Source organism: Cinclus cinclus, chromosome 14, assembly GCF_963662255.1.
Source record: "Cinclus cinclus chromosome 14, bCinCin1.1, whole genome shotgun sequence".
NCBI classification, from domain to species: domain Eukaryota; kingdom Metazoa; phylum Chordata; class Aves; order Passeriformes; family Cinclidae; genus Cinclus; species Cinclus cinclus.
This window is the reverse complement of record NC_085059.1, coordinates 14479276-14500433: the sequence shown is the minus strand read 5'-3', so window position 1 is coordinate 14500433 and position 21158 is coordinate 14479276. Positions and strand designations below refer to the sequence as shown.

General features: G+C 45.3%; 1 protein-coding gene across 1 annotated transcript in view; it reads left to right on the top strand.

Annotated features, from left to right (window-relative positions):
- Nucleotides 1-21158, top strand: part of MGAT4B (alpha-1,3-mannosyl-glycoprotein 4-beta-N-acetylglucosaminyltransferase B) — a 49931-nt gene that overhangs the window by 153 nt on the left and 28620 nt on the right. The gene's annotated exons all lie outside the window — the stretch shown is intronic.

Here is a 21158-nt window from a genome sequence, read left to right as displayed (position 1 = left end):
AGTCGAGCCCGGCTGGACCCCGGCGCTGCCTTGGGATCCAGACCCGGTGAGCATCCTTCGGAACCTGGGGGATCCCGAAGGGCAGGGTCCTGCCGGAGCCCCAGGGGTGCGGACTCGGCGGGAACCTGTGGAACCCCTGGGGCGACTGCCCGTACCCGGCGAGGCGGGAGGAATTCCAGCCGGCGGTCTCTGCTCGGCACTCGGGTGCGCTGCGGCCAGGGATGCCCACGGAGGGTCGGGGGGCTGTGGGGTGATGGGCGGGATGTTATCCGGGTCGGGGTGCGCTTGGCCTGGCTTTGGTGATGTGCTTCTTTGCGCTTCCATGTTTATGGCCAAAACCTTCATGGGTGATGGGAGCCAGGTGGGTTAAATCTGAATGAAAGTGTAGTAGTGCCAGCAACTGGGGGGAACTCTCAAATGATGGGGAGAACTTTCAAATTTGGACAAACTGGTGAGGGGAGATCTGGGCATCTCTGCCTTCCCTGCATGCGTCTCTTGTGGCTCGATGCCAAGTCCAGTAACTTCAGTGGATGTGGGACAGGTGTGAAGGCTGTGGCTTCAGCACACAAATGTTGGTGCTGGCTTTGCACTGAGCAGGCACCTGCAGAGCAAAGGTGCAGGGGCCTGTCCTGCCGAGGCTGTGGAGGAATCCTGTGCAGGTGTTGCAGAGATGCTTGCTGCTGGTTTTTCCTGACAACACAGTAGTTGCTTTTCTCCACCCAGTCTCTCACTCAAGCGGTGTGCTGGACTTATTCTGACCTGGAGAACAATTCTGACAGTTGCTTCTGAGTTGAGTCCCTGTACTGTGTATGAGTGTGTAACCTCCTACACCTGTGGTAATCGCTCAGCTCTTCCAATTCCTGCACTTTTAGAGGTCATTAAAGGTGTGTGGTCTGACCAGCCAGGCCTTGACTCTCTCCTCCCACTTGCTATATAACCATTTCTCCCCGCTACAGGTGAGAAGCAGCTTTTGCTGGGCATAAGCTATGACTTGATGGATTTGCAATCCTGTGGCACACCATCACAAGGTGAAGCTTGCACACAGTGCAAGGCCAGCATCAAGGCAGCTCTGATGGGCAGGATTACATGAACCCATCCAGCCCCTTCCCTGGCAGCAGGCCAGGAGTGCCTGGGATGTGCCATTTTGTCCTGGCAGCTGCAGGTGTCTGACAGGTGGCTGCTTGGACTCCTCTGCCTCATTCATCACTAAAGGCTCTCCTGTTGTGCTGCTAAGGTGGTTTAAATCTCACCAGAACTGCCTCCTGCAGAGGTTTGTTTGCTGGGCGTTTGCAATGCAAGAGTGCTGCCTCTGTACCAGTGGATTGGTTTGCTTCTGCTGGTGATATTTTTAACTGGCCAAAATGTTTGCATTTTGGTGTTGCTGTTGTGTGTTGCTTTCAGACAGAAGTGCAAGACCACAGTAGTTGTGCAGGGGCAGAGGAATTCTCTGAGAACTGCTGTGTGGTTACCACTGAGCAGTGGCTTTGCTTGCAGATTCCTCTCATAAATAAAGCAAAAGCAGCGTGCAGTGCTGTGTGGGCTCTGAGCAGCCCCTCCTGCTTTCAGAAGCAGGGTGGCCAACCCCACGAGGCAGTCTGTGCTGTCTAGGCTGTGTTGTCCTTTGACACGCTTTTATTTTTCAACAAGAAGCTTTTCCCTATGGCTCATGCAAGTGCCAAAATAATAACCCTGGGTACCACTGTCCCTGTCCTCGGCAGGACCCTCTCCGGGATTCGCGTTTTCCTCTGGCAGCAACAGATTATCAGCTGCACACGGCGATGGCTACAGCAGGTCCCAGCCAGCACGGCTGGCTGTGTCAGCACAGCAGGTTTCCAGCTATTGTGGTCTTTTACGTATCAGGACGTTTTTTCAGTACAGAGCTGGAGACCTTGAGAGGTCATTCAGTCCATCTCCTGCCCTCCGCAGGATCGCTGATAACCGGCTCCTTCCTGACAGATGTTTGTCATATTCGTTCTTAAAAACCTCCAGTGACAAGGACTCCTAAGCTCCCCAGAGAATGTTTGACATTTAGCAGCCATCATATTAGATTTTTCTTATGATTCGTACAGAAATGTCTTTTTCTTCAGTTTAGTTTCAGGATTGCTCTTCTTTTTTTCTATTTATTTGGAACAGGCAGAAAAGTTCCTTCTGTCCTTTGCAGCAGGACAGTAGATATTTGGAAGTTGCTACTGTTTTCTCTTACTAATACAGATTAAATCACACTGGTTCCTTTGATCTCTCTCTTTTAGGTCATGTGTTCTTGGTCTGCAGTTGCTCTTGTTACTCTCTTCTGGACCATTGTCCTTGGTGAGGAATGATGCTTAAACTGGGATAAGGGGCTGAAGTTGCTGCCCCTGTATTTTTGCTCAGAAGACTAAGGGTTACTTCGTATCTTTTACAAACAATGATCCTGTTTATACATCCTGCTGTGTGTACTTTTCACTTTTGCCATAGGTGACTCATGGTTTTTTGTTTTTTTTTTTATCCCATCAACCCTTCAACTGTTCTTCTCCAGATGTTGTCCTGCTTTTCATTCCTTATCTTGTGTTTGCCTGGTTAATTATTCTTACCAAATTACATTACCTCACGCTTGTCCTTATTGAACTGCCTCTATTTTTTTTTTTCTTTTCAAGACTGTTTCTTCTAAATTATCAGGATTGTTTTGAATTCTGATCTTGTCCTGCATGCTTGCAGACCCTGTCAGCTTGGTGTAGCCTTCCAGGGCAGTCAGCCTGTTTTCTCTGTCATCAACCAAGTTGTGGATGAAAACACCAGCTGATGCTGGATCTGGGAGGGGCTCCACTGGAAGATACTTCAGTAGAACCCCCTCAGTGTGTGGTCAAAGAGCAGTGCCCCGTTCACTGGTGGTCTTCCTAGCAGTGGTGGTCTACCTTGGGGCAGCTCAGGCCACTCCCCTCATCCCTGGTTATGTGATGGGGATGTCCCATCAGGCACTACCAGAGGTCTCTGAAGTCTTTGTTTCTTCTCCCCTTCCTGCAAGTCCTGACACCCTGTCACAGTATGAAATATGAGAAATTTGATGTGATTTGTTCTTGATGAACAGAGGTTATCTCTTGCTCAAGTTCTCCTTGTCTTCTAAGCACTTAACTTCAACTGAAGTTAAGATTGTATTTTTCAAAGATAGGCTTTGTTTTTGCCAGTCCTCTGTAACTTCAGTCATCCCCTATGAGTGACTGGAGGCAATTCCCAGTGTTCCTGAGTTGCTGATGTCATTGAGTTCTGGGGAAGTCTGGCAAGGTGTCCTTATTGCCTCCAGTGGGGAATAAGATGGTATTAAAATGTAAGGCATTGCAAAATCTGCTTGTCTTCTCACTCTGTGCTGGGAGGACAAAACAATTAATTGAAAGAAAATAAACCAGAACAAACCATTTCTAGAGCTGCTTTTCCGAGACCTTTTCCGAGTTTCAGGCCTTGTTTACCTGCTAATGGTGTTCTGCTGTGCTGTGGTTATTAGTAAAGTTTTGACCTCATGGTCTGCAAAAACAGATGCTGCCTCTTTCCAATTATAAAAGGGGTTTGAAATAGTCTGCTGGAGTGGGAAGAGAAGGGCAGCCTCAAATAGCACAGCCACTCACCCAGGCAGCCAGTGTCCAGCATCACAGGCTGCTCGGAGGTGTGCCACGTGCTGTGCATCATGGTCGTGGGTGGCTTGGCCAAAGTCTGATATTCTCTCTTTGCTGATTTTAGATTTAAATATGGTTTCACTTCCCAAAACCATGAGCTGCTGTGCAGAAAGCTGTTTTGTAACCTGGTGTCAGGTGTTGGGTGTGTAGGGGTTAACTGTAGAGGATCAGGCCTTGGGGAAGGTGCAGGCAGGTTTGGGGTTAATGTGTCCAATTTTGGGGGCTCCAGGGGACTCAGGGCTCACTGAGGGATTGGTAAAACCAAGGTTTCATGACTTTAGGTGAGTCATAAGTACAGATGGGATGAAGGCAAACAATTTAACTTACCAATTAAATTGTTGTGGTTTTTTTAATTTCCAGTGGTGAAAACTGTTCAGTTCTCATCGGTCATAATGTTTGTTCTTATCTTGACTGACTGACCAGCCATGTGCTGTTTATACATCCCTTCTCTTTGTCCTTTGCAGCCTATGCTGGAGCCATAAATGCTGTAAGATATTTGGGGTTTACGTGTTGGGTTTTGAATTTCCCATTGAATGGGAAATTTTAAATCTTGTGTTGAACCTTTTTGGAGACTCCCAACATGCTGCCCATTGGAAATGCTGCATGTAGAGTTTGGCATTGTACCTCCTCAGTATGGCTGTATAGCTCAGGGCAGGCTCTGTACCCATGTTGCCTGTGCAGGCTTCCCCTGGCAAATTTTTTCTCTGTCAGCTTTTAATGATTTCTAGTTACCCACTGCCAGTCAGTACCTGGCTTCCAGTGTAAAACCCCAACTTCAGTCAACTCTGCACCCATAGATAAGCCTGCAAAGTGGGGTTGCTGTTTGCATAGTGGCTTTACACCTCTGAGATCAGTTGTAACTGTGTGGTATTTTGGATGCTCACCTTGTGGGAACTGTTTTTCCTGTGGGTGTTGTGGAAGTGCTTCAGAGCAGGTGTGCACAGCTCCTTGGAGGACTCACCCCTCGCATCCTGGCTGGGTGTCTTGGTGCAGGTGTGAGCACAGGGTTTCTCCCTTGGTTTGTGAGTGTGGTGAGGAGCAGGATGCTGGGTTTGGTGGATGTGGGGCACTGGCTGCAGCGTGGACGTTGCTCTGGTGCAGCAGGGAGGGCTCAGGCAGCATCTCTGTAAGGAAATGTTTCTTGTGCAGTGCTGCCACGGTGGGATGTTCTGTTCACTGGGGGTGTCCTTCATGGGAAGTAAACTTTCTCCTGGAGGGGTGTTCCTCTGAGTGTGTTTACAAAGTCCTCTTCTAGTGCAAAAAAAGCCATGAGCACTGATCCACTCTGGAAGCAGCAGAGTGTTGATGGTGTTAAATACGAGCCGTGTCCTGCGGCATGTGGGGTTCCTGCTGCTTTTTCATTTCTGTTACCTGCACCAGCTTGACTTCAGGTTTTTGTAGTTTCTTTGAGGTCTTGGGCGCTGCCTGTGGCAAAAGGGATAAGAGTGAAAGCCCTGGTTTGAGCTGGGATCTCTTCATGGCAACCATTGCAAGCATTTCCCAGGAGGAGAGATGCCAGCAGGAGACCCAGCAAGTGCTTTTGAGAGCTGGGGAGGTGCAGGCGAGGACGTGGCTGGGGAACCATGGAGTCTGAAAATCTGTTATTAAAATGCATGGTGAATAACAAGATGTGCAGGAGCATTTCTGAGAGACTTTTCATGGCCTGGGTGGTGCTTAGCAGACACTGTGTGAAATTGGTGGCTGGAATGCAGCGGCATTTGCAAAATTTTTTTTATCACACTTGTGACTTGAACAAATTAATCCCAAGAGCAAGAGGCACTGTGCAGTCTGTTGATATGCATTTATCAAGATAAGTAATTCATTGTCTGGAGTCACCTGTGTATCTGTTTTTATTTATTTGCAGTTTTTTAAAGGTCCTTAAATGGTGCTCTTGACCTGTATTATGTGTGCAGTTGCTGTGTCCCATTGCTGCTCCCACAGTAAGAGCTGTGGTTGTGTGATGGAGTTGAAGTTAAAAGGGCTCTCTCCTAACCTGTGTTCTTCAGCATAGACTTTTGAGTTGTGTCCTTGCTATGCTGTGTCCCTTCCTGTCTTGGAAAAGTCGACTGGCTGGTTTCATGCCTCAGTTCCCATCTGCTCTCTGGGGACAGTGACATCTCTCCTCCCAGGGGTTTGGAGGATACTGCCATGCTTCTGTGACAGCGGGGTCTGTGTTAGTGCATGGGAGAGGAGCAGTCAGAGGAGGTTAACACACACCCCCCCAGTTACATCAAGTACTGCTCTTGGTTTACTTCTGTTGTAGAACAAAACTAATTTGCAATTCCCTTTGATTAATCCAAAACAAATTATTGATTTGTACTTATATCCTGAATGTTCATTGATTATTCACTTAGTGTTTAATGTAAAACACATCTATAGCTGGCTAGTTTAAGTGAAGCTGCCAGTCATCTCTAGAAAACCTTCAAGCCACTAAGTGATGGAGAAATTGCTTTAGCAATAGATGGACAAGGCTGCTGCTGGTACACTTGGGTTATCCATGGTTCTCCCTGTTCACAAACCTAAACCAGTCAGCAAAGGACCAATATTTCTGTTTGTGGTATAAAGAAACACAAACAAATATCCATACTGAGGTGCTTGGCTCAGCACAGCTCATACACAGCCACCAGGACTTCGAAGGAAAACCTTAAGGCTGAGCCACCTGCCTAAAAATACTTGGAGATGATGCTTAATGTTCCAAGTGAAGATTTTCCATATCATTATTGTGCCCATTCTAATGTTCAAGTTTCCTTTTTCATGAGACAGAGGTCAAGAGGTTGGGATATTGGGTGGATGAAGAGGGCTGCTGTGGTGGCAGAACTCACTGGGTAAATTAAAAGATTGTGGAAAGTATTAAAATAATTAAAGAGCTTCAGCGGGGTGGCCAGGTTAGCATTGTTAGGAGGAGAGGCTTTTCAGGGAGGGCTGATCAAGTATCTGCTTAGCAGCTTCCTGATACAGGCAGAGGATTGTTGTCTTTGATGGAGGGAAAATTTTGTTCTGCCTTTTCCATTTGAGTTGCAGCATAGCGGGCTTTTATTCAGCAGTGCCCTTCTTGGGTTTATTTTCGGGCTTACGTCAGGCTTCCCTTGCAAAGCAGGAAGGTCTGGGAGTGGCAGATTCCTCTATTAAATAATCTCTTTCTGCATTAATTGTGTCACTGGCCAATTCTCCTTCTGTTTTTGTCCCAGTGTCAAGTCACATTTGAGTCTCCAGGATCAGTGCATTAGCAGGGATGCATCTCTGATGCACAGAGGTAGCTCTGTAACTCTGTCTTCTCTCTTGCCTGCCCCTGCCTTACCAGTATTTAAATATTCCATCACTCGTGTGCTACATACAGGATAAATCCTTACCTAAAGGTTAATCTGTATTTTGAAGTGATTAGACATGCACACCAGAATGTCTTGTGCAAGGTATTTTAATTTCTGCTTATATTAAAGTGGACAGCAGTAGTGTTAAATGTAAATCATTAGGATTTAATGAAGTTCCTGGGTAAAAATTAATCTCCACCTGTCTTTTATGTTCACTATGAGTTTTGTTGCGTTGCAGCATCCATTAACTTGTGGCTATAATTGTCACTCTGGTGGTTTAGGAGTTGTTGGTAGTGGGATGGATGCTGAACTGTGGGAAGAGTTGGCTTATGTCAGTGCTGCTGCCTGGTCCATACCTGTTCATCAATTAGTTTTTAGACCATCCTGATTGCATTTTCAAGTCTGCCTTAGACCACTTAGTTTTTTCTTTTGTCCCTGTGATGGCAAGAGCTTTCTGGAAGGTTCAACCTGGAGACCCCTTTTTGTCACTCACTGCTTGTACTTACATGGCAGTAAGTCCTCTGTGTATTGCCAGTGTTCTGAGGAATATCATGGCTTAGGGAGGAGGCCCTGTGGTGCCAAAAGATTTTATAGCCTTTAGAAGCTCTTGTAAATAATCAAAGAAACACTTCCAGTCCTGAGAAATTATCTCCTTAAAGATCTGTGTATATATATTATGTGTAGTGAAAACATGTGGTGGTTTAGTTAAAGTGTAGTAGTGAGGCCAGCTCTGCCAGTACCAAGAGCTTCACACAGAAGCTGGAGAAGATTTCTGAAGGAGAACTAAATTTCTTTATTCCTCCCCAAAAGACAGTCAGGGGAGCAGAGCTGCTGTGCAGTGTCCCCAAGATGTGTCCCCACGTGAAAAACAAGAGCAGAGTTTGTGTTCTTTGCTGAGTGAATGGATGGATCTGGTGGTGGCTGAGTTCTCTCACTCAACCACAAACAAGGACCTGTCAGATGAATTATTCAGTTAATGCTGGCAGAAGTGTTGGGGTGCTCCCTCTGCTCTGTGCCCAGACTGTGATCTTTTACTTTTATTTGATCTCACCTTTCATGTTTTAACTATTCCTTTTTTGTGCCATCTCTCATTATGCTCTCTAGAGCTGGCTTTGATATCTTTTTTTTCTTTGTCTTCTATTTCCCTCCATCCTTTCCTCTTCTTTTGATGTTATAGAAAATGATCAGGATGGAGATTTTCCCAAGTCTTCCCTCTCTTAATCTTGACGAGTTCAAGTTACTCACTTTTTGAAGAACTTTAACAGATACTTTCCTGAGAGTGTGGCTTTGTTAACACCAAGCATTGGTTTTGGGTAGAAACTAGTTTAGGCTGGCTGGGGGGGAGATGGTGCTGGTTGTTGCACCGAATTCCAGGGGTTGTTCTGAGTCCATCTGGGTCCTTGGAGTGATGGTGAGGCCAGGCACAGCTCCCAGGATGAACCATCCTAATCCCAGAGTGTAGCTATGCCTTGGGAATGTTTCCACAGGTGTCACATGTGGGGTGGCTGGTGCTGATGGGCATCAGGAGTTCATCCTGCACTTCACATATAGAGCTTCAGCTAAATTGAAGGAAAAATTAAAGTAGTGTTTAAAAGGAGATTAATTAACTTTGAGGAGCAAGAAGTATTTAGGGAAAAAGTGGAAATGCAGATTGTGTCTGAGCACAAGCTTTGTCATTTGATGGCTGAAATCCTCCACTTTGTCGTGCCAGTGAAACCACATGAAACATGTATTTTCCCCGAGCTAAAGAGCTGACCTGGGTGGAGAGGTAAGTACTCAGAGTGGTGGATGAGCATAATTAGGACATGGGCTGTGGGTTGGCTCTGTATAAATCAGTTTGTGTTTCGTTAATGTCTGGTTCCACTCTGTCTGTCTGTTTTATTGGATTAATTTATTACTTTCTGAAAGTGCTTCTCCAGTGAGCTAAAATATCTATTTACTGGAAGTATTTGGTTACCATGAAGAAGTGTATTTGGCATGTGTTTGGCAAATATTAAGTACTTTCTTCTGTTTCTTTTGCAATTTAATCTTCTATTTGTCTTGGGTATTGATTGCTGAAGGCCTTGGTAATTATTTGCTGATCTTGAAAACAATGATTTTAGAGGCTCGAATTGCTTTTGTAATATTAATCATTACTTTGGTGTGCTTGCTCTAGAGGATGAGGTCCCTCTGGCAGCTCCAAGATGGACATGTACTGTCTGAAATGATACTGCCATCTTAAAATAACAAAATCATTACTGGTGTTTGGTTCCCAGAACTAAGCAGATACTTGGAGAGATGCAAACCTGTCAGTTGCAGTCAGCTCACAAATTTGCTGTTCCTCTTGATGGGAGGAGTGGCTGGATTCTGAAGTCAAAGAAAAGTATGGCTGTATTCAGTTTCCAAATGAATTTCATGGTGTGTTGGTGCCAGCTCTGGCACAGGGCTGGTGGGGCGAGGGGTGGCCCTGCTCTGGTGGCAATGGAGCTCTGCCGGGGGGGAAAGAACCACTCTCCAAAGGGTCTCACACTTGCAAGTGAACGTGGTGCCATACAGAGGCACATCTTGCTTTGGGGGAAGGTGAGAAATTGAAAAGTCTCTGCTGGGAGCTGAGTAATTGGCACCTGCTATTATTGTGTCCCTCCTCCCCCTTTTAATAACTTGTTTATAGAGATACCTCTCCTACAGATCTCATTACACATCCATAAAGCACGGTTCTTTAAAAAAATACACGCATTCCTATTCACGTGGGGTCTGAATACCTACCTTCTTTTTGCTCCTTAAGGAGAAGGGATGGTTTTTGTGGTATCCAGGCATCTTTCCTCACTGCTGCTCAGAGTCACGGCTGCCCATGAGGAAACGAGCTGTGTCCTTGTCATACCTGGATGGAGATGTAATTCTTCCATTAATACAAAACCTGGCAGGCAGTTAGAGTGGCTGGGAGGGGAATTTTGTCTTCTTGTTATTTTAGGCCTTGAAGCAAGGGGCTGTGATGGCTGTTTGAGTGACGTTGGCCTGACCTCCACTGGAGCTTGCACAGTGGCACACACTGCTAGAGAGCACGAGAGGCGATGTTTGGCACACGCCCCGGGGTCTCTAGTGCAGTGAATCCCACTTCCAGCTCATGCAGCAAGTGGTACGTTTAATTGGTTTTAACAGTTTCTTCCTTGTTCTTTTATTAGTGGATCATGGTGCAAAAGGAAGCTGGGAGCGTTTTTGGATCTTGTCCTGGGTAATTTGATGAGTAAGTCTTGCTGAGCTTCATCTCTCTGCAGGTGCAGTGATGCATCTCCTGCAGGGGATGCAGTGGGTAGAGCATCTCCTCCTCCTCCTCCCAAACACATGTGTGGGGAAGGAAGAGGAGGAGAGGGCAAAATCATGTCCATGACAATTATTTTCTGATTCTTTTAATCACCTTATAGAACAAGAATGATAAAGGGAGCCTTAGAAAAGAGGGCATTCCAGCAAGCCCCGTCAGGGATGTAATCTCTTGTCTTCATACCGAGGTATAAAGATAATTCCAGTTGGGATTGAAGCAGCGGATGGCAAATAATTCTTGAACAATCCGCTTATGGCGTTCCAGGATGCGAATGAAAACCACTAATGGGATAAAGAAGGATCTAGATAATTATCTTGACTGCATTAAATCCCATCCTTTCAGGAGAATACTCTTGCCCGGACACCAATTTCATGTATATCAAATGCTAAAGCTGACTAGACATTTTCAGAAGCTGGCTTATTCCAACATAGCCATCCTCTCTTGGTGATCATCTATCTTTTATCTACCCGGTTGGTCATAATAGATCTGATTTCTGGTCTCTGCTGCCCTGTTTCCTTTTTTCCCCCTCCCTGCAGCAGGTTAAAGCTGTGACACACATTCTCTCCAGGGCAGATTTGAAACCTCCTTCATCTTTTTCTCCTTTCATTTGGTCTGCTGTTTTGAGAGACTTTCTGGGTTTTTTTTTTTTTTTGCCTGTTTTACAGCTGGCAGTGCTGTTGTTTTAAGTCTGGCAGAAGAGCTGCATGTAACATTTAGGTTTGCAAGATATTTTTTTAATTGATCAATTCCTTTTTTCCCCCATCAAGAGCTCTGCCTTGCAGTGTGGGGGATGGTGTGGTGCTGCAAAACAAATCTAGTTGTACAGTCAGCTAATGAGGCTCTTGTTGTAGGCTCTTTGTGTTTGAATCTAATGGACACCCCATGGATGGAATGGAGAGTGGCAGAAACAGAAAGGAATGGTTTTCTAGTGGCTGAGACCATGACATTTGGATGGGGTTGGCTCAGTTAACAGCATTCAAAGCTTTGCGTTACAGAAACTCTGTTCTCTGAGACCCTGTGGTCAGAGGAGAGGGTGACACAAACACACCTCTAAGAATGTGAGTGACAGAAAAGCACCTCTAGGAAGTGGCTGATTCTTCATTATCTCCCAGCAGCTCAGGCAACTGCATTTTCCAGCTGTCAGAGAGCCATTTATCTCCAGCCTCACATCAAGTGTTCCCCAAGTGAACTGAGGCATGTCTGAGCTGGCTGCAGCATCTTTTGGTGAGCCAGGCTGTGTGTCCCACAATGGGAGCAATCTGGAAACTCTCAGCTGAAGACAGCTGCCCACAAGCTCTCCTCCAGCTGGAAGAGGAGGATTGGCAGTTGGCACCATTCCTTTGCACTCCAGAGGACAGATGCTGTTCATGGCTCTTTTGTCAGGGAAAGAGTCCCATCATTCATTTGGAGAGTGCCCAAATTCAGTTTCTCAGTAGCAGACCCTCTGAAACCACAAGGTTCCCATTTTTACTTGTTGGCATGGTGGCTTTGTTAAGGCTCAGTTGTTTTTAGAAGTACGGAAGGGCTTCCTTGCTCTTCATGAGAAGTCAAAGAAGAAATTCTGTCCTGTCCAAGGTGGATTTGGGTTTCCAATCTCCCTCTTGTGGCAGAGAGAGGTTGCAAGGGCCAGTTTTGTGCTGAAATCCAAGGGGTTTGTGTGTCTCTTTTTGCTGTGAACTTTTAAGTTGCTCTTGACACCAGAATTGTTGTTCACACCACCATGAGCTGTCACTTGCCTGTCCCAACTGGTGGATGTCCTTAGAGGTACCTGAAGCTCAGCCCTTCCATCCCAGGCTTGGATTTGGGATAGATAGGCTGCACAAGGGTGTGATGTGCAGCTGGGCACACCCCAATAAGGCTCTTGCCAAGCAGGACTGTGTGTAGAGAAAAGCATACATGGGATCCTTGCAGCCTCTGGAAGGCTCTTTAGGAAACAATTCATGTTTAAAAAATGTTCACATTTTTTGTTTTGGTGACACGCTTCTTGAACAGCATTTCTTAAATTGAAATGCTCATGCAGAAGAGTCGGTATCGAGGTTTCTTCACCTTCTGATTACAGCTGTGTGCCCTGTGGCTTTAGGAGCAGGGCTGAACTTGAACACTGATGCCTGCTGAAGGCTTTTGCCTGAAAATACTGGCATTCTACAAGAGGAGTCTGGCAAGGTCTGACAGCTGATTCCTTAAAATCAATTGATTGCTGTTTGAAATAAGATATCCATCCTACGCACTCATGACATGCACAGAGATCTTGATGGGCATTTTCACCTGGGTCTTGGTATCACTGCACACCCATCAAATGAACCACTCATTAAGAAATCTCATTACTTGCTCTGTTAAAGGTGTCTGGTTAGCTGAATTGCTAATTGAAGTGTCCTTTCTTCAACCCAGTGTTGTGATGGAGCAGTTCCTGGAGCTCTTATGCCAAGTGTTACCTCCACAGAGCATTAGAAATGATCTCCTGCCATCTCCTGCTTGGATGAGCACTACCCAGAGAAAAACCGGGTTTTTTACGGATGTCTGCACAGCTCTCAAGTGACTTGCGTGATGCACACACACAGAAAGGCAGATATTTCATGTCTCTTTGGAAATCTTTCAAGACAGTGGCAGACTGCTTAGCCTGGATCATGCTGTCTGTTCATACCTTCTAAAATGCAGGTCAAGGAGTATTGCTGTAATAAAGGTCAGGAAATACAACCTTTAGCCCTTTATAGCAGTTGTGGTCATGAAAGGAAGTATTTTACTCCTGGGATTGAAACTTTCAGCACTTGTCTGTTGTTCCAAAGTGCTGGTTAGTTGTTCTGCAAGCCTGCAAACCAAGGGTGGGCATTTCTGCAGGTACCCCTGATGGTGCTCAGAGGCCCCAGCTGAGACCAGGATCCGCTCTAGTGTGCCCTGAATGTCCTGGGTGCACTGGAAACCCTCCCAGGGAGCTTCAACATGAAGGGCTGGGCCAGGAGGAGTGGGTTCCTGTGGGTGAGGTGGTTGTCAGTGGCAGAATTTGAAATCCACATTGACTCATCAGCACTGTTTGGTTCCAAGGTCACTGCAGTGCTGGGATGTACATGGAGGTCGTTTGCATCAGACTTCAGGATTTCATGGAGAGGAGGAAGGGAAGATGTTGACAAGAGAGAGCTTGTAGGTAGGTAGAATTCAGATCACCTCCAGCCAGTGCAGAAAAGGTCAAGAAATTCTTTAGTCTGCTGGTGTGTGGCATAGCACACCAGTGAGAAGGTGTGGATTTTGTACAGGCACTCATGTTTAGTTTGGCTTCCAGGAGAAGTCCTTTTCTCCTGCTGCCAGCTTCTTTGGAGCTGCCCTCCTTCCTTCTGCTCTGCCTACATTTCTTGCTGTGATTTCAATTATTTATACCATTTCTCTTCCCCTTAAACTGCTCCAGTGCCTGTGACTATGGAAGCAGCTGTCGCTTCCCAAGCCCGTTCCACTGATGTGTGAAGAGCCAATCCCTGTGCACACAACTCGTTAAGAGCATTTCAGGGCTCTTCAGTGTAGGCAACTATGTGGATGTAAAATTGCAAGTGGATCTTACCTTACAGAAGATTTTAAGTGTGGCTGGTGTAATAATGATCTACTTATCAATGTCAAACAGCAGGAGGGAGCCGCTCAGGGTAACAGGTGAGAGGAGGAAGAGTTTTGCAGAGGAGTATGTCCCCTTCTTCTGATGAAAATTAAGTGGCTTAAAACTAGAGGTTATTCTTTTCTTGGTTCCACCAGTGTGCATTCAACAGAACCTCATTAAAATAATTCAATTTCTTTTTGACACAAGTTGATGTCACAGAGGTGACAGGGAGGCGCAACCTCACCCAGCTGGTCTGGATCCAGAGCTGAGGCTGAGAGAGGCAAATGCAGCCATTCAATTTAGTCCTCCCTCATTTTTACCTTTGCAGCATTAAGCTTGGAGAATGAGCAGAAAATGTTTAAATCCCTTTCTTCATTGCTGCTATGTTAAAACTGAATTAACTCTCATCCAAAGGCAGCCTGTGCTTTAGGAAACATCTGCCGTGGTCCAAATTATGTTTTGAGGTCAGAATTAAAATGTATGTAACTGTTGAGTAGTGAGTAATGAATACTCAAATCCCACTCTGCCAGCAGTTGTTTTGCAAGATGTGATTTGTTCACATCACTTGTACCTGTGCAGGTACATGAGTGTGTTATTAGAATAGGAACCAGCACAACTGTCACAGGAAAGAATGGTTATAAGGTGAAGCAGCTTGCTAGAAATGTATTTATTTATTTTTTCCTTTTTTTATTTCGAGCTTGCATTTATTTATTTGACTTCTGCAAATATAGCTTCTGGAGTGTAATTGATGTGAGGATGCAATTGTATTCATGGCACATCTGTGTCAGGGGCAATATTTATGTGCAATGGCTGCTCCATGAAATATCTGTTCTCTCCTCTTGGCTCCTCCATCCAATAAGTAAATGTGAGCTCTCAGGGAAACTGCACACAATTTTTAGAGCTGTTCTAGATATAGTCCTTAAAGATTTTTTTGATTGTGTATCTGAAAAGAGCTCTTGAAAAGATAGAGGAAGTCTGGAGTAGAGAATGACCAAGGAGAAGCTGGTTCCCTACTGTATTTGATGGGCTTTCAGTCTGCTAATGAAGAAAAATTAAAGCTCCCACTTCACAGAGTATTGTCTGAGGACTGAGACTCTCGGGGTGTGTTTGAGTGCGTGGGCTTCCTTCTGGCTTCCTTTGGATAGACACCACTGAAGTTTGAAAAAATTGCTCAAGTTCCTTAAATTGTGTCCTGTCTTTCAGTGGGAATTGCAGAGATAATTGCAAAGTAAACTGAGGAGAGATTGACAAAAATGAATGAGGCAGAAGTTTGGGCAGGACTTGGAGTGTGCTGAAGTCATACTCCTGGTGCACAGTGCCCAACGTTGGTGCCACGTGTGTTTCAGAGGCTGCTCACATGGTTCTGCCAGATTCCCAGTGGATGAATGGATGTCTCTGCTCAGAGTGAGGACTCCTGAGGCCCCACAGCAGTAGGGTGAGGGTGGAGTAGGTGAGAGTAGGAGTTACCTGACTCCTAGACAGGAAGGTGGATTGGTGAAAAGCAAAGCCCTCTACAAGGCTGTCTGGGTATCATTCAGCCCATTTCACAGCTAAGAAATCAGGGTGCAGGAGAGGTTCCCAAACTGCCAGGTGCATAAATCCCTTTGGAACCTCTCTCTGAGCATCCCTCCTGTAGCCCCTGAAAAAGCCATGTCTACAGAAGGATGGGTTTGCATTTCTCTGCTAGCACATTTGTTACTGGGGGAATGGTGTTTATTGGATTTTTCCAAGAATCTACGCTTGTCCTGGGCTGGGAAGTGTATGGGACTCGGGTCAGGAACCTTGAGGTGTGTCAGGAGGACAGACAGAGAGAGCATGCTGTCTGCAGCATCTCTCCCTGCTCAGCCCTGTGTGGTTCAGCAAGGCTCCAGTGCCAGACAGAACACACGTGGGGAGGCAGCTGGTGCCAGAGCTGCTGGAGGAGAGGAGCAGTTGGCCATTACTGTGCTCAGAGGTTGGGTGGATTGATTGTGCTGCTGTGGAAACCCAGGGCCAGGGGACAGGGGTGGAAGGTCACACCACAGGCTGCTGTCAGCGCAGAAGAATGAGGGAGATTTTTATGTTTTGTGGCGCCTCTTTTCCTACTTTGGAAAAAGCTTTTATTTTATGTGTCTGTGTAAATGCTTTATAACCCGAATGCTGTGAGTACTTTGAGTAATTGCTCAAAAATTGATGGTGAATTTTGACCATGTACATACAGTGCCTTCAACTTCCAAGGATTCTTCTCTCAGATTGTGATGCATTTTTTTACTGCATTTAAATGAGTTGTTTTATATAAATTCTGAGTGCTGGCAGGCTTACAGTAACTCGGGTTTTTTTTAAGCTTGTTTTTAATAAGGGACTAAAACAATGTCCTCCTTCCCAACAGCTTTCAAACTCTTCGCCTCACTTCAGCCCAGTTCAGCCATGGTATGGAAACCCCAGAGATGATCTAAAGTCCTCTGGGTATTTTGAAGGTAGCCAGGATTTCTTGTTGGCTCTGTCAGGCGTGGGTGAATCTGTACAGAAGGTGTTATCTTCATAGCCCAAGCCACAAGAAGTTCTTTAATCAAAGCTTTTGGCTGAGTACAGGATGCCCAGATGTTGGGTTCCCCCCGGGGAATGTGGGATGTGTTGGGGTGGCTGTAGCCAGCAACATTCTCTGTGCCTGGTCAGCAGCTCAGCCCATCCCTCATAAACTCCTGCCAATGCAGAAAATAAACAAGACCAAGTTTCTTGTGCTTTCTCACACTTCTAGCAAGAGTTAGAAGAAATATTTGAAAGAAAGAAAGAAAATATTTGGAAAGGTGTGTGGGGGAGGGCAGCGTTAATTTGCCCATCCATTTCAGTATTCCCACCTATGGCCAGAGTCTCATTCTCTAATTTTTGTTGCTCTGGCTGCTTTGTTTTTCCTTCAGTGCAATCAAGATAATGCAGTACAACAGTGCACTAAGAATTCCAGATATTCAATTACCTTTCAGAAGTTGACTTAATTGGCTCTTTAAGTGATAGCTCTCTATTGTGTGCAATCAGCACCACTCAAGGAGGGAGCAGGAAGAGGAGAAGGACTTTGTTTCTAATCAATAAACAGAGCTCTTTGAAATAATGCTGCTTGCAATTTGTATTGCTGGTTAAATTACACTGAAGATGATCATATGCACCTTCCTGGAGGAGCACGGCTCTAGCAGAATAATAAAGCTTTGCTGTCCACAAATGTGAACTGTTTTACTCTGTGTTTCAAGTTAATTCAGTATTCTCCCCTTGAACTTTTATTCCCCCCTCAAGTATTACAGAAAACCAAAACCAAACTGCTGCACAGCTTGGCACAGATGGTTTGGAAAAGTCTGATCTGGAATGACTAATCATTTGGTTTGCACCTCATAAAGTATGCAAATGAATGTGATACCTGATGATAAATAATTCAAAATTGAGATGCAAGGAAAGGTGAGATTATAGAAGCAATAAATATATGTAAATCAACCTTAAGAATCTCAAAAGATTGAATTTGTCTTTCAAGCTGCTGTCCATGAAACAGCTGCTTCTTGGTGCAGGTTTGCTGCCAGTGCTTGAATCCAGGGGACTTTAGGCCAGCAGGACTTCCAGTTTGTAGTCACAGTTTGGCCAAAACCACAGATATAAGGGTCTGTCCCCCTTGCACAGCTCTGTTGCACTTCAGGTCATCACTGATCCTGGTTTAGGCAGCAGGAAAGCTTTGCTAAAAGGACCAGATTTCTTTTATATATATGGTTTTTTGGTTTATTTTTTTCCTAGTTATTGGGTTAAAAATGATTGTCTGCTTCATTAAAGCTAAAATTACTAGTAATAATTAACTCTTTAGTCATAATTAAAAATATTTTGAATCCAGAAAGGTCTTCTTGAGATTGCAAAGGGCACAAGACTGGAAGTCACACTCAGACCCCTGTGTTACCACTGCCTGGGGCAATTCTAGCTCCCATCCCCTCCCATGGGAGTAGGCAAAAACTTCAGATGCAGACCCATATGGAACCACAGGTTTTAATGATTAAGCATCCAGCACACTCCTGAGTAGGGTGTCTGTCTCTGCCCTCCATTTTCAACACCTTTTGTAGGGAATTTCATTCATTTTGTGGGAGCAGCCGTGGGATGTTCTTTGCAGGAACTGGTTGCTCAGGCCAAGCTGGGATTTAATTGATTAAGGATGCTTCTTCCTTTGCTCCCTGCCCCATCCTGGTAAGAGATGGATAGTCACCCTTCCGTGCAATGTTCTTGCAGCGGGCGGGAAGGTGCTGTTGATCCAGATTTATAACCCTGCACCGAAGAGCAGCTTTCAGATCATTTCACGTGTCAGCTTTGTAGGAGTTTTCGCTAAACTGTGGAGGTGTCTTGACTTTGCCCTTTTATCAGCCAGAAATAGCGACGCTACAACGTCCTGCTCCAGCTCAGCGTTTGGCAGCGTTCCTGAAGTCACCAGCAGCCTTCTCCTGGCAGCCGCCGGCCGGTGCCAGGCGCCTGCGTGCCCAGACGCCCCAACAAGGCTGCGTTTGTTCACCCAGGGCTGGTACGGTCTTGCCTCGGTGCAGGAGTGGAGCTGAATGGTCATTTTGTGATGACAGCAGTCACAGCATCCGTGGAGTGCCACCGGCCAAGTGTGTGGCTGATGGTCCCAAGTGCTGGGTTGGTTCCATGCTGACCTTGCAGGGCACCGCGGTGTTGGGGAGTGTGTGCCCTCTGTTCAGCACAGCAAGGACCTCTTGGTTTGTTCCTAACTCTGGGCTGAGTTTGGCCATGTAGGGGAAGGAAGGAAAAGAAGCAACTTTTTTTGTTACAAATTTACTCTGTGGCTTCTTCGGTTCCTGGGAGGAGCTGTTGTGATAAAGTCTGATATATTTTCAAATCTGCCTACGAAAAATGTAGGATTTATCTTTCAAATGAATTTTGGTCTGCTGCGCTGCCAGCAGGGTTTTTTTGAATAGCTATTTTTGTGAAATATAACCCGAGAATTCGTATTGGCTTAACATTTAAAATGTAGCCGGGGGAAGATGGAATATTCATCTTTATTGTATTTGTTTCTCCTGTAATGAGACCTTACTGTCTGTCATAAAGGAAGTGGTTCTCCGGCCCAGGGAGCATGCCCAGTGATTTTCTATTTGCTCCATTAGCTCGTGTGCAGACCTCCTGATTTTCTGTGTGCATGTGCTTTTCTACTTGTTTAATCCTGCCAACTGCTCTTCTGGTTAGAAATCCATTTCTATAATGCTGGGTATTACACAAATTTGTTGAAGCTCTTAATGCAGATAACGGGGAAGGGGGGTGAGCCTGCTTTGCCCAGTCAGCCTGAGCCAGCTATCTCCTTCCCATCAGTCACACAGAACTTGAGCTGCACCTCACTGAGGGCACAAAATGCATGCAGTAAAGAAAAATAAAGTTTAAGGAACAGCTAGAGTGCTTGGATTTTGATTTACGAAGTCCAAGCACAACACAAATTGGATGGCTTGCTGTGCCCTGTGGAAATCTCTTTGTCTGCCGTTTTTTGAAATATTTCCACAGCTAGTTATCATGGTATTGTAGCAGAGAGCTCTTCTATAAAGAGCTTTATGGTCACTGCTGCTGTTTATTATGACTCTGTACAGCGTGTTAATTGCAGCTCCTCGTTCACGAATATTCATCAGGAATTGCAGCGTGGATGCCAGCAGTGATGCTCTGCATTTTTGGGTTCTTGTGTGCATGATGTTTTGGGGACCAGAGCTTGAGCAGTGAGGGGCATCCTTCCTGTGTGTGATTTGCAGTGTTTGTGGAGCTGTTTCCAGCAGGACTGAGCACATCCCTGCCTGTTGTACTGTTCTGGTTGTTTTAATCTGTTGAATTCATCCGTGGCACTTTGCCTGGTGGAGAGTGGTGGGAATATTGTCAGCAGTGGTAGAGGATGCCAGGCTGCTTTTTTTTAATTATTATTGGTAGTAAAGCCATACAAAGTCCATCCAGGGCCTCATGACAATGGTTTGAGTGGCTGTCAAGTATGCATGTACTTTTTGTTTAAGCAATGGAGCAGGCAATCTGCTCAAAGTTTCCTGTGAGTTTATATACTTGTGTCAACTTCTGACTTAACTATCCAGTTCTATTAAAAATAAAAGGAGCAAAATTATTCTGGCACACTTTCATAGCTACAGAATCTGGAAACTCTTCAGCTTCTTTCTCTTTCCTGATTTCTTCCCAAGAATAGTCACAACACTTTCTTTTTTAGGACTTTGCCCTAAAAATCACATCTGTGAAGATCCGCTGGGATGGGTTATCCCACAAGCAGGATTATGCCCTTAAATGGAAAATAAGCCACCACAACAGCCAAAGTTTGGAGAAAAATATTATTGTGGGAAAACAAGGTTGCTAAATGTGTTATTCCATGCTATGGATCTGCAGAGTCAGGAAATGCTTGTTAGTGCAGAGAGGAAATGCTCATGTCTTCTAAATGCTTCTTGCATTCCTTTTTAATTGTTGTTATAGTAGGAAAAAAATGGCTCTAATAAAATACCAACTACTGTCCCCTCTGTAAAAGGGACAGGAGGTGTGAGAAATTGGAGGGAGACCGGGAGGCTGGTCTTGCTTTATGAGCTCTTTACTCACTGGGTTCTGCTCCTCCCTTTCCCCCCCAAGCTGGTGGGGGTGCAGCTCCTCTCCAGGCTGCCTGTCTGGTTCTCCAGCCCTGCTGCCTCTCGGCCAAAGATTTGGGCTAAATAATCCAATTAAGTTTTGCCTCTTACATAACTCTCTTGGCTTGAGGCAGCAGCCGGACTGACGGGGATAGAAGCACATCTGGAAATAGTGTACTAAACATGCTGGAGCCAGAATGGTTTGGACAAATTTGCTCATATGCACAAGATGTCCTTTGAACAGCAAGATGAGTGTGCATGGTCTCTCCTTCTGAAGAAGTTGAAGAAAATGCTCCTATCCATAAATTTTTTCCCTGACTGGGAAACTTAACTGGCTGTTTTCCTCTCCCTTCTCCTTTGGATGATCATCCAGCTCTTCCTTTTCAGCTCCAGAGGATCAGCCAGGCCCTGTAGTACACTGATCATAAATAGCACATATGTTTTTGGCTTTTTTATTTCAAAGGTGGGAAGGACCTCCAGCATTATTTAGTCTAACTTCTTATCTGCTACCCATCATAGCAGTTGCTTTTTATTTAATCTGAAATACAGCTGGTGTGTAACTGGAACACAGCTCTATAGACAAAAGTATTTTTTATGAGAATTCATTATAACCCTGGTAATTTATCCTAATGCTTAACGACACTGTTAAAACATGGGCATTTTCTGTTGGCTTGAGGGTTGGGGAGAAAATAGAATTCAGCCATTCTGTATTTCAAGTAGTGTACCCAA